This window comes from Mustela lutreola, chromosome 13 (genome assembly GCF_030435805.1).
Source record: "Mustela lutreola isolate mMusLut2 chromosome 13, mMusLut2.pri, whole genome shotgun sequence".
Lineage (NCBI taxonomy): Eukaryota > Metazoa > Chordata > Mammalia > Carnivora > Mustelidae > Mustela > Mustela lutreola.
The window spans coordinates 89,699,091-89,712,810 of NC_081302.1; the positions used below are offsets into that span (position 1 = coordinate 89,699,091).

General features: G+C 46.9%; 1 long non-coding RNA gene across 3 annotated transcripts; it reads left to right on the forward strand.

The window, feature by feature from the left end:
• The first annotated feature begins 6,304 nt into the window (after positions 1–6,304).
• Positions 6,305–13,479, forward strand: LOC131813785 (uncharacterized). 3 transcript variants are annotated; one of them, XR_009346973.1, is made up of 3 exons: positions 6,305–6,999; positions 7,809–7,873; positions 12,252–13,479. It is a non-coding gene; the product is annotated as an uncharacterized LOC131813785 (long non-coding RNA). The 3 variants fall into 3 exon arrangements; XR_009346972.1 differs by lacking the exon at positions 6,305–6,999 and having other exon boundaries at positions 7,103–7,873; XR_009346974.1 differs by lacking the exons at positions 6,305–6,999; positions 7,809–7,873 and adding an exon at positions 7,881–10,310.
• The last annotated feature ends 241 nt before the right edge of the window (positions 13,480–13,720 follow it).

Below are 13,720 nucleotides of genomic sequence, written 5' to 3' on the forward strand. Positions count from 1 at the left end.
TTCAGGCTTAGGGTTAGCGTCCGGGTTAGGTCAGCGTCAGGATTAGGATTAGGGTCAGGGTCAGGGTCCTAGTTAGGTTTCAGTCATGGTTACGGTAATGTCAGAGTTAGGTTTGGGTTCAGGGTCCACATCAGGGTCAGTGTCAGGCTTAGGTTTAGGTTTAGGGTTCACGTCAGGATCACAGTCAGGGTCAGGGTCAGGGTCAGGGTCAGGGCTTGGGTTCGGTATAGGGCAGGCTCACAGTCAGTTTCAGGGTCAGGGTTAGTGGTTCTGTTAGGGTTAGCCCTGATCCTGGGTCATGGACCCATCCGTTCAGGGTCCTAGGATAAACCCTGGGCAGAAGGGTGTATACCCTACACCCGATCCAACTTAACCAGCCTTAAACTGGGGTGTGAACATGACTTGCCCACCAGATATCTAAACCCTCATCAGCCTGATCCTGCTTGGGTCATCTCCACCCACGATGGCATAGCCAGGTCCTCTTTACACACAGACACAGAAACCCAGTGGCACACACACACATGCACACACACACACACACACACACACACACACACAGAGCAGAGACAGGGAGGAGACCTAGGGCTACACTGGTCGATAAGAAGGTGTGGGCCTCTCTGACTCTGAGCCCCCTGGTGTCCCCTTTTGAGTTTATTAGCCAAAGGGCCTGAAGCGTTGGGGAAACCTGATATGACCTGCCAGGTAGGGGACTTGTCTGGCGGGCGAGCTGTCTTCTCCCTGCATCCTCTCAGCTTCAGTACAGCAGAAGAACATGTCGCTTCCTTTAGGATGTGCCTAGATATGAGCTGGGCATTGGGGGTTTCTCTGTAATGGGGTGCCTGGATACGTGGGTTTCAATTCCCTTGGGCTCTGTCGTCAGGGAAGTGAGGTCACCACTGCCTGGGGGCTCCTTACCGAACTTCCTGCTCCACCAGAGCTCCCAGAGCCACTGGTCCCCAAGCTGCTCAAGGCTCACACTCCACTCAACGCAGTGCCCATGCAGTGACCCCCATACAGCCTCCTCCCACCCCCTGGGAGGACTAGGTGCAGCTGTTGTCCCCGCTGGAAGGAACAGAGCTGGGTTTAGACTAGGTTAGTGTTAGGGTTAGGGTTAAGAAAGACTTAGGGTCAGGGTTAGGGTTAGACGTCGTTGAGGTCAGGGTTAGCGTAAGGCTTAGGGTAGGGGTCAGGGTTAGGGTTAGGTTCATGGTTAGGTTTAGGGTCAGTAGGGTCACGGTTAGCGTTATGGTCACAGTCAGGGACAGGGTCAGTGTTAGGATGACGGTTAGTTTTAGGGTCAGGTTCAGTGTCATGGTCAGATTTAGAGTCAGGTTCAAGGTTTGGTGTGGGGGCAAGGTTCATGTCAGGGTCAGGTTTAGATTTGGGACAGGTTTATTGTCAGGGTTAGGGTCAGGGTCAGGGTTAGGTTCATGGTTATGGTAAGGCCAGCTTTATGTTTAGGTTCTGTTTTATGAGTAGGTTCAGGATCAGGGTGAGATTTAGGGTGACGATTCTGTTCAGGATCACGGATTGGGTCAGAGTTAGGTTTACAGTCAGGGTTAGGGTCAGAGTTAAGGTCAAGGCCAGGGTCAGTTTTAAGGTTAAGTTCTGACATAGGCAATGTTCAGAGTTAGGGTTATGATCAGGTTCAGGGAGAGGGTTAGGATAATTGTTAAAGTGGGTTTAGGGTTAGGGTTAGAGCTAGGTTGAGGGTTAGGGTTAGACCGGGTTTGGGTCAGTGTCAGGGATAATGTTAGGGGTTAGTTTTAGGGTTAGGTTCAGCGTTAGGTTTCGGGTCAGGGCCCGTGTTAGTGTCAGGGTGCGGGTTACGTTTAGGGTTAGAGTTAGGGTCAGGCTCCCATTCAATGTCAGGGTTAGTGTTAGGGTCAGGGTCAGCATCACTGTTAGCGTCAGGGTTAGGTTTATAGTCTTTGCCTGGGTCAGGGTCATGGTGAAGTCTAGGGCCAGTGTCAGGTTTACGGTCAGGTTCAGGTATTGGTTTAAAGTCCACATTCGTTTCAGGGACATGATTATTTAGTGGTCATTGTTAGGGTCATGGTTCTGTTTAGAGTCTGGGCCAGGGTCAGATTTAGGGTCAGGGTCTGCTATATGCAAAGTTCCGGGTAAGGGTAATGATCATAATCAGGCATAGGGTCCGGGTTATTGTTTATGTTTAGGGTTAGGTTTAGGGTTAGAGTTAGGTTGAGAGTTAGGGTTAGCCCTCGTTAGGGTCAGGGCCCGTGGTAGGGTTAGGGTTTAGTGTTAGGGTTAGTTTCAGCGATAGGATTCGCGGAGGGCACGTGTTAGTGTCAGGGTCAGGGTTACGTTTAGGGGTAGAGTTAGGGTCAGGCTCACATTCAGTGTCAGGGTTAGTGTTAGGGTCAGGGTTAGGGTCAGTGTTAGGGTCAGGGTTAGGTTTATGGTCATGGCCTGCGTCAGGGTCAGGGTATAGTTTAGGGCAGTGTCAGGTTTAGGGTCAGGATCAGGTATTGGTTCTACGTCCACATTTGGGTTGGGACAAGGTTATGCAGTAGTCAGTGTTACTGTCATGGTTAGGTTTAGGGTCAGGGCCATGGTCAGGTTTAGGATCAGGGTCCCTAATAGCAATTTTCAGGGTTAGGTTTAGGGTCAGTGTCTGGTATAGGCAAAGTTCAGGGTTAGGGTTATGATCATAGTCAGCTATAGGGTCAGGGTTATTGTTAAAGTTCAGCGTTAGTGTTAGGGTTAGCGTTAGGTTGATGGTTAGGGTTAGAACTTGTTAGGGTCAGGGTCCGTGGTAGGTTAGGGGTTAGTGTTAGGGTTAGTTTCAGCAATAGGATTCGGGGTAGGGCCCGCGTTAGTGTCAGGGTCAGTGTTACAGTTACGGTTAGAGTAGGGTAGGCTAACAGCCAGGCTCAGGTTTAGTGTTCAGGTCAGGGTCGGGATCACTATTAGGCTCAGGGTTAGGTTTATGATCATGGCCTGGGTCAGGGTCAGGGTGAAGTTTAGAGCCAGTGTCAGGTTTAGGGTCAGGATCAGGTATTGGTTCAAAGTCCACATTTGGGTTAGGGACAAGGGTATGTAGTGGTCAGTGTTAGTGTCATGGTTAGGTTTAGGGTCAGGGCCAGGGCCAGGTTTAGGGTCAGGGTCTGGTAGAGGCAAAGTTCAGGGTTAGGGTTATGATCATAGGCAGGTATAGGGTAAGGGTTATTGTTAAAGTTTAGGGTTAGTGTTAGGGTTAGAGTTAGGTTGAGGGTTAGGGTTAGACATGTTTAGGGTCAGGGTTCGAGGAAGGGTTAGAGTATAGTGTTAGGGTTAGGTTCAGCGATAGGATCAGCGGAGGACCCGTGGTAGTGTCAGGGTTAAGGTTACGTTTAGGGGTAGAGTTAGGGTCAGGCTCACATTCAGTCTCAGGGTTAGTGTTAGGTTTGGATCAGGGTCACTGTTAGGGTCAGGGTTAGGTTGATGGTCATGGCCTGGGTCAGGGTCATGGTGAAGTTTAGGGCCAGTGTCAGGTTTAGTGTCAGGATCAGGTATTGGTTAAAGTCCACATTCGGGTCAGGGACAGGGTTATGTAGTGGTCAGTGTTAAGGTCATGGTTAGGATTAGGGTCAGGGTCAGAGTCAGGTGAAGGTCAGGGCCAGGGTCAGGTTTAGGTTCAGTCTTTGCTTTATGTTCGGTTCAGGTTCACAGTTAGGTTTAGGGGAAAAGTTTGGGATGGGGTTAGGGTTAGAGTTAGAAGTAGTGTTATCGTGAGGGTTAGGGCTAGACAGGGTAAGGTCAGGGTGAGGGTTTGGTTTAGGGTAGGGGTTAGTGTTAGGGTCAGGGTCAGTGTTCGGTTTGGGTACAGGGTCCATATTAGGGTCAGTGTTAGGGTTACCTTTAGGTTTAGGTTTAGGGTCAGGCACAGTCAGGGTCAGGGTTAGGGTTAGGGTCAGGGTTAGGTCAGCGTCAGGATTAGGATTAGGGTCAGGTCAGGGTCCTGTTTAGGGATGAGTCATAGTTAGGTTATCTCAGACTTAGGTTTAGGTTCCGGGTCCGGATCAGGGTCAGCATCAGGCTTAAGTTTAGGTTTAGGGTTCAGGTCAGGATCACGGTCAGGGTTAGGGTCAGGGTCAGGGTCAGGGCTCGGGTTAGGGTTTGGGGCAGGCTCACAGTTCAGGGTCAGGGTCAGTGGTTACTGTTAGGGTTCTCCCCGCTCCTGGTTCATTGTCCCCTCCCTTTAGGTTCTCAGGAAAAACCCTGGGCAGAAGGCTGTAGACCCCACACCCGATCCCACTTAGCCAGCATTACACTGGGATGTAAACATGACCTGCCCACCAGGCATCTAACCCCTCATCAGCCTGCTCCTGCTTGGGACATCTTCACCCTCGATGGCATGGCCAGGTCCTCTTTACACACAGAGCCACACACACCCAGAGGCGCGCGCGCGCACACACACACACACACACACACACACGGAGGAGACTTAGAGCTATACCGCTCAATTAAAAGGTGTGGGACTCTCTGACTCTGAGCCCCCTGGTGTCACCTTTTGATTTTATTTGCCAAAGGGCCTGAGGCGTTGGGGAAGCCTGATATGACCTGCCAGGGAGGGGACGTGTATGGTGGGTGAGCTCTCTTCTCCCTGCATCCTCAGGGCTTCAGTACAGCAGAAGAACATGTCGCTTCCTTTAGGATGTGCCTAGAAATGAGCTGGGCAGGGGGGTTTTCTCTGTAATGGGGTGCCTGGATACGTGGATTCTAATTCCGTTGGGCTCTGTCGTCAGGGAAGTGAGGTCACCATTGAATGGGGGCTCCTTACCAAACTTTCTGCTCCCACCAGAGCACCCTGAGCGTGCCCATCCCCTAGCTGCTCAAGGCTCACCCACCACTCCATGCCCTGTTCATCCTCTGACCCCCACACAGCCAATCCCAGCCCCTGGGAGTCCTGGATGCAACTATTGTCCCCGCTTCTGGGAACAGAGATGGGTTCAGACCGAGTTAAGGTTAGGGTTAGGGTTAGGGTTAGGGTTAGTGTTAGCGAGAGACTTAGGGTTAGGGTTAGGGTGAGACATCGTTGGGGTCAGGGTTAGTGTTAGGGTTAGGGTAGGGGTCAGGGTTAGGGTTAGGTTCATGGTTAGGTTTAGGGTCAGGCTCACAATAGGGTCAGGGTTACCATTACTGTCAGAGTCAGGGTCAGGGTCAGTATTAGGGTGACGGTTAGGTTAAGGGTCAGGTTCAGGGTCATGGTCAGATTTAGGGTCAGGTTCAAGTTTTGTTTTGGGGGCAAGGTTCATGTCAGGGTCAGGGTTAGGTTTGGGACTAGTTTAGTGTCAGGGTTAGGGTCAGGGTCAGGATTAGGTTTATGGTTATGGTAAGGTCAGCTTTATGTTGTGGTTCTGTTTTATGAGTTGGTTCAGGATCAGGGTTAGCTTTAGGATTACTAATCTGTTCAGGCTCACGGATTGGGTCAGAGTCAGGTTTACAGTCAGGGTTAGGGTCAGAGTTAAGGTCAAGGTCAGGGTCAGTTTTAAGGTTAAGTTCTGACATAGGCAATGTTCAGACTTAGGGTTATGATCAGGTTCAGAGAGAGGGTCAGGATAATTGTTAAAGTGAGGTTAGAGTTAGGCTTAGAGATAGGTTGAGGGTTAGGGTTAGACTGGGTTAGGGTCAGTGTCAGGGATAATGTTAGGGGTTTTTTTAGGGTTAGGTTCAGCCTTAGGTTTCAGGTCAGGGGCCATGTTAGTGTCAGTGTCAGGGTTACGTTTAGGGTTAGAGTTAGGGTCAGGCTCTCATTCAGTGTCAGGTTTAGTGTTAGTTTCAGGGTCAGGGTCATTGTTTGGGTCAGAGTTAAGTTTATGGTCTTTGCCTGGGTCGGGGTCAGGGTGAAGTCTAGGGCCAGTGTCAGGTTTATGGTAGGATCAGGTATTGGTTTAAAGTCCACATTCGGGTCAGGGACAGGGTTAGGTTGTGGTCATTGTGAGGGTCATGGTTAGGTTTAGGGTCAGGGTGAGGGTGATTTAGGGTCAGGGTCTGGTATAGGCAACGTTCCGGGTTAGGGTTATGATCATTATCAGGTATAGGGTCATGGTTATTGTTTAAGTTTAGGGTTACTGTTAGGGTTAGCGTTAGGTTGACTGTTAGGGTAAGAATTTGTTAGGGTCAGTGTCCGTGGTAGGTTTAGGGGTTAGTGTTAGGGTTAGGATCAGCAATAGTATTCGAGGAGGGCCAGTGTCAGCGTCAGGGTCAGAGTTACATTTATGGTTCGAGTTAAGGTCAGGCTCACAGTCACGGTCAGGTTTAGTTTTCAGGTCAGGGTCGGGGTCACTGTTAGGGTTGAAAGACCCCCCCCAGTCTTTAAATAATTAACTGCTCTTTTGTTGTGTAAGAGTACCCCTCCTCCCCTTGCAGTGAAAAGACCCTTCCCCCAGGGTTGAATTCAATGTAACTGCTCTTTTGCCTTTCTGTAACAGCTTGGCTTTTAGGGCATGACACTTGACTCCTGTTTGAATAAGATACCCTCTCCTAATAGCAGGGGCATGGTCATGTAGGCAGGGGGCCACATAGTCACGTAGACAGGATGTCTTTCTGCTGAGTAATAAGGTCTAACTTCCCCTCTTTGTTTCCCCCTTCCCGCCGCTCTCTTCGCATGCGTGGGCTAACTGGCCAGTTCTGCTTCTGTAAGATTGCTTTGTCTGCTTTCGCACGTGGGTCCCCTGATCCACTCCACTGACGCCAAGTATGCCTGTTCAAACTGTCCACCAATCAGTTGCGCCCCACCCAAAACTTGTTTGTACCTGTCTATAAAAACCCGGCACCACCACAGCCGGGTGTGCTCAGCTAGCAGGAGCTGCTGACCACCCGCAGGCGCGCGCTGACCACCCGCAGGCGCCTGCGTAACAATAAAGAACCTCTTGCTGATTGCATCCAGTGGCAGTGTTAGATTCTTGGGTAAGGGGATCCGCGGGTCTTTTATTTGGAGGTCCCACCGAGATCATCGGACTCCTGCCCAGGGATCCATCGGACTCCCACCGGGAGGTAAGCTAGCTGGCTAGCCCAAAACTGTCCCTTCGTCTCCTCGTCTTGTCCTGTCTAAGTCTGTGTTTGTCCTGCCTATGCTTCGGTAGCATAGGACTGTACAACAGCGTGCGTTGTTGGATTGTATTTGTAGGCAGCTTGAGAAGGAGCTGACGAGCTCGGACTTCTCCCCTGCCAACCCTGGGGGACGCTCCAGGGTGTCGAGGGGCCCAATTTTTTGGAGCCCCTCATTTGTCCGAGGGTTATATCCGTTTGTCCGTTCCAGAGGAACCCCTCGGCCCTGGACGGAATTTGTCCACCGCAGGGAGATCTCGAGGCTCCTCTGGGCCGGTGGAAACCTTGCTTTCGGTAGCATACCGAAACCGCGCAGCGACCTTTTTGTTAATTGTTTTGTGTGTTCTACTCGTTGTCCTTGGTGTTTTCTTTGAGTCTAAAATGGGGCTTCTCCCTCATTCACTTCCCGTGTTAATGGCTATAACTGGAGCCAACTGGGGTTGGTCTCACTCGAGACAGAGACTATAAGGAATATTCCCAAGCAGCTGCCGAAACTCTTTGTTTCGGGGAAGTTTCCCTGTGTTCTCTGGCCGACTTAGACTGCTTTACCCCTCCCCCCTTGCTGGTGGGAAAGCATGTTGTCTGCTCCTCTGTTGGGGCTTAGGAGCTCCAAAACCTGGAATCCCTTCTCTGCCTCCTGGCGGCGCTTTGTTTCTTCTGTTTCCCCCTTACGTGTTTCTGTACCAACGTGTGTGCAGCCTGCATGACTGGCCTCTAGATCATGCACCACAGCTCCTTCTCTCTCCACTGTCAAGGAGCAAGAACAACACCCCCTGGACCTAACACCTCCCCACTCCAGATCTTCCCACGCATGTCTCAGGTAAACATTCAAAGTGGAGTGGGTCCAGGTGGAACATGAATCAGTATTGGAACTAAGTTAAGATTGTTGGTTTAATTAAGATAAGACGTGTCTTTGAAGTTACAGCAGTAATCTATCAAAGTTTACTGAAGGTCAAATAAGCTTATGTTACTTGTTAAAATTTGTTAGCAAAGGAATGACTAAACTGATGGTTAATTGTCTGTCTCAAAGTTCTAATGGCTAATTGCTGAAGTAGCTTTCAAAGTCTTTGGTAACCTGAAAGTTTTAAAGTTTTGCTTGGATGACAAGTGGAATTAAATTGTGGACATCTAGGTCTTAACCAAACAGGATAAAATGCTAAGTCATTAATTACTGGATGTAGGTTTGTGCTTTTTTACTTACTGCAAAGAAACTAAGAGTATTTAAATCTGCTGGTAAGCTTGTTTTCTACTTAACTGATTCATAAATTGCCACCTGAAGAATTCTGTTGTAACAGTTCACAATTGGTTAATAACTAAAGGTGTTTCTAAGAATACAAAGTTCTGCTTAGTGTAACTAAGACTGATGGAAATAAAAGGAAACTCTAGGAAAGTAGATGATATGTAAGAAAGATTTAAGGAATGGGAATACATTTTGTTGAAGGTAAGGGAAGGTAATTTTGTCCTAAATGAGATGGTTGTTTGGAAGGAAATGGCTTGGGACAAAACCTGAATGCAAAGGAAAGTTGTAGAAGGTTTGTGAACGGAAATCTTCACAAAAGAAATTTTAGATATGGTCAGGACAGACTAAAAAAAGAAAGAAAAACAGCCTCCAAGGTGATTTAGCACTCTCCTGACCTGCCTCCACACAGATTATACTTCCAAGTATAAGGGCCATTTGGCCTTGAGAGATTAAGGAAGCAGCCCAACCATGAGGGACTGGGAAAACACCCTGTTACCATCCTCCTTTGCCTGTAACCATAGAAACTCACTCTAATCTGTAAAGAATGAAAGGGGAGACTGATCACCTCCCATTAGCCAGAGACGCCCAAAAGGGGAGGGTATCCAACCTGTTTGAATCTGAAGAGTGCCTGACTGTGTGAATGTGTCTGTATGGCTCCACCACTTTGGCTACGGAGTCTGAGGGGGCTGCACCTTGAGTCTCGCGGGGCGTCATATGGCATAACGGTCATCTACTCCACGGAGTAGCCTGGTCCGGGGTTTATGCGGACAGGCCTTAGCTAAGACGCTCCTAAATTCCCATGAGGGATGCAAACAGGACAGCAGGGGAAAGATCCCCCCCCTCCTTTGTCTGCGACATCATTCATGATAGGAGGGAAACCCAGAAAACTCCTATCTTAAGACTGCACACTTAGAAGTAAAATTAAAAAAGGGAAAGACACTGGTATAAAAAGCTGGTTTTCTTTCTGTTTAAAAGGGGCAAAGTTTTCTTAGCTAATTGATCTGTTAAAAAGTGTAAATGGTTTTCTCTTTGCCTGCCTGAAAAATTCAGTTCCTATGTTTTGTTTTATCAGGTGTTTAACATCCCTAATTATATTTAGGCATGTGTTTTTAAACTTTCTAAGGTTTTAGCAATTGTTGACAAGATTTAAACCAATGATAAACCTTGGGTTACATTTGGGAAAAATGCTATAACTATTCTAGAGATTCTATGCATTTCCTAAAGTTTTAATGTTTTGAGAGATCATCGCTTGATATTATAATTATGGAAATGTTATATATCACAGAAATTGTAACCTGATTTTCTTGCAGCTAAATTGTAAACTCCTGTGTCTCTTTAGCTCTAACCATATCCATTCTGAGTTTTTGTCATTTATAATTGTTTTAATTCTCTGGTAAAATGAGTTTTATCTTCAAGGATATTCCTATAAAGGACTTTCAGGACAAATACAGATATTTGATATACTTGAAAGTCCTAAAACTGAAATGGGTAAGAATTTCCAAAACTGACTAAAGCCACATTCACCAGATTTAGTAACATGGGACTAAATGAACTAAAAGATTATAGTGTTGTGTCTGTTAATATTTTGTCTTACTTTAAACATTGCTGGTTCTCTCTACTGTTTACTCTTACAGACTAGGGATACTCCCTCCTAGTTATCTGTAACTTATAGAGATGTAAAAGTGCTCATTTGTAAAAATGCTCAAAGCATTCACCTTTTCTCTTTATCTGAACCCTCTGAAACCAAAAGGTCTCAGTAAGCATTCTTCTATGGCAATCAGTCATTTGCATAAGTTCAATAAGAATCTGTTCTCCTTGTAACAGGACACCATTGGAAACTGGTTATTTTACCAAGGCTTTGACTGGAATGTCATATTTGAGAAAGATATGCATAAACTCAGATATGACCAGACAGCTTTAAGAAACTAAGGTTGACTTTATGAAACCTGGAGCCATAAAGCCTCTTGGGACTGTTGGCCTGATACCTTGCTTACAGAGTTCCCAGCAGCCTCACCAGGTGAGTAAAGAATGTCACTCTTTGGTAGGTGCAGAAACTCAGAAGAGGAACTCGCACAAATCAACAGGTATTGCAGGCATGCCTGATGGCAAGTACAGAGCTTGGCTTCTGGCCCGGAGAGGCTACTAAAAGTTCAACCTAGAGATTCCTTATAAGAAGTTCCAGCAAAGCAGATTCTAAAAGATCTATATGATCACACTCAACTGTTCTTGCTGAGCTTATGTAAATAATGGGCCAAGTTTGTTAAAACTGGACTTGTTTCACAAGTGAATTAGTCCTGATTTGGCTATCTCTGTAAATGAGGGTTATTTTAGAGAAAAAAAATTGTTTTAGTAACACACCTTTATGGATGTTAAATTCTAGATTTGATTGTCTTTAAATGTTTACCTAAGCTAAACAATTTGAGGTAAACTTCAGAGAAGTTGTACAATAGCTTCTTTAGTTGATCTTACTGTTTTGTGGGGATATTCGCAGACCCCACGGCACATGATTAAACAACTAAAAAATGGGATTGATTCCCCTACAATTGTATAACTTAACTAACACCTTATGTGTGGCTGGGATAATGAAATTGCCTAAAAGCCAGCCTATTGCACTCCATAGGATTAACTATGGACTTGTGGAGACAATGGATGACCCCACTTTCTTTATGATTGGATTGGATGATGCATGGGGAACTCTCCTTATCTCTTGACAAGTTTTCTCCCACTTGACAATGATCCTCTGTAATCAGGATATTGTTAAGGTTGGACCACTCAGAGGTCGTCTTATTGGTTTCATCCCTTAGTCATATTTATCCTAGAGGCCACCTCTGTTGAGGTGCGATTGCAAACAGATGCTTTAGCTAAGCATAAAACAGCCCTCATAAAAGGAGCCTCAAAGCTCACTATGGGACAGTCCCTGACTGTAATGATGTCACATCAGATCCAGATTTGTCTTAGTAGCCAAATTGTCAAAGCCTAAGAATTAACATTTATACTGACTCCAAATATGCCCAGGGAGCTATTTGGAAGGAAAGGGGATTGCTATCAAGCCATAACTCCCCAATCAAATATGGGCCTAAGTTACAAAACCCTCCTTATCGCTATACTGAAGATGGCATATATCAGATCCGGGATACATATTTGTGGTTCACACCCACGATTGGACAGCTCAGTTAAAAGGCAGTTTTATGCTGGGAACAAAGGAATCATACGAGTGGTACTTGGGCAAATAACACACGATGTCTAGGATGGCTCACTAGAAATGTGTTCCCAAGTAATAGTACTCCAGGCTACTGACTGGTTTGCTACTGACTGGGCAAGGTGACCTGGCATCAGATGGCCAACTCCAAACGGAACCCACTGGATATGTGGAACCAACCTGTGGCCCTGGCTTCCTCCAGGGTAGATAGGTCTCTGTACCTTAGGATTTGCCTGGATTCATGGGCGCATTACTAAAACCATTACAACTCCAGCTAATCTCCCCAACTTGAAACAAAGATGGACATGATCTGTTTTTAAATGGTATAATCACTTAGCATCCATCTTTGTTCCATCTGCGGGACTAGAGAATGTCATGTGGCATATAGAAGCCCTTAATAAATATACTACAAAGGCACTCAATGATTCACTAAATAGCATCTCCCAGCTTAATACTGAAGTGTCACAGATATGCAAGGCAGTCCTACAAAATAGGATGGCTTTAGATGTCCGGACAGCAGCCCAGGGTGGCACATGTGCAATTATCAAGACAGAATGTTGTGTGTACATCCCAGACTATCACAAAAAAATCACAGGACTAATAAAGGATATGAATGCCCAGATTAAGGCTCTACAAGGTCCCTCTCTCTCTTTTAGTGATTGGTTAAGTTCTTGGTTTGAAGGAGGACTATGGCCAAATCTCCTTCTCGGGCTTCTCATTTTTATCGCCTCATTAACCTTAATATGTTGCTTTGTTCAGTGTTTCTCTACTTGGTGCCGAGACTCCATTGCTGCAATGACTTCACCACGACAGATGATCCTTACCACGCGCAAAGACACTCCTTCACTGTCAGCGCTGGATTCAGCTGCCTCCGCCTTTCGTAACTCCCCTATACATTCCTCCACTGATCAATGTTGACCTGAATAGGTAGGGACAGCTCTACGCCCCTATTCAGCATGAAGAAGTTACAGAAGATGAGACCTTCCACCTTCAACCACCTTAAAGATTTAAGAGTCAAAATTGTTCAGGGGGAAATGATGAAGGAGCAGGAGGCTGGCTGAGGATGGAGAAGGGGCTGATGCCTTGCACCCCCTCTTCACCCTTCTCCACCGCGAAAACTGGTTCAACAGATTGCCTTGGCTTACTACTTTGTTGTCATCTATAACGGGCGCTCTCATCATTCTGTTATTAATTCTAACTTTTGGTCCTTGTGTCTTAAACAGGTTAGTACAGTTCATTAAAGATCACCTGTCTGTTGTTCAGACTATGGTACTGACACAGCGATACCAACTCCTCAAGCAAATAGAGCCCCGGACTAGCTCAATGCAAGGGCAGGACATGCAAGAACAAGACGAATGGATATAAGATTCTATCCATGATCAAGAAAAAGGGGGGAATGAAAGACCCCCCCCCAGTCTTTAAATAATTAACTGCTCTTTTGTTGTGTAAGAGTACCCCTCCTCCCCTTGCAGTGAAAAGACCCTTCCCCCAGGGTTGAATTCAATGTAACTGCTCTTTTGCCTTTCTGTAACAGCTTGGCTTTTAGGGCATGACACTTGACTCCTGTTTGAACAAGATACCCTCTCCTAATAGCAGGGGCATGGTCATGTAGGCAGGGGGCCACATAGTCACGTAGACAGGATGTCTTTCTGCTGAGTAATAAGGTCTAACTTCCCCTCTTTGTTTCCCCCTTCCCGCCGCTCTCTTCGCATGCGTGGGCTAACTGGCCAGTTCTGCTTCTGTAAGATTGCTTTGTCTGCTTTCGCACGTGGGTCCCCTGATCCACTCCACTGACGCCAAGTATGCCTGTTCAAACTGTCCACCAATCAGTTGCTCCCCACCCAAAACTTGTTTGTACCTGTCTATAAAAACCCGGCACCACCACAGCCGGGTGTGCTCAGCTAGCAGGAGCTGCTGACCACCCGCAGGCGCGCGCTGACCACCCGCAGGCGCCTGCGTAACAATAAAGAACCTCTTGCTGATTGCATCCAGTGGCAGTGTTGGATTCTTGGGTAAGGGGATCCGCGGGTCTTTCAGGGTAAAGGTTAGGTTTTTGGTCATGGTCTGGGTCACGCTCAGGGTGAAGTTTAGCACAAGTGTCAGGTTGAGGGTCAGGTTTAGGTTGGTTTAAAATCCACATTCGGGTCAGGGACAGGTTTATGTAGTGGTTAGTGTAGTGTCATGGTTTGGATTAGGGTCAGGGTCACGGTCAGATGAAGGTCAGGGCC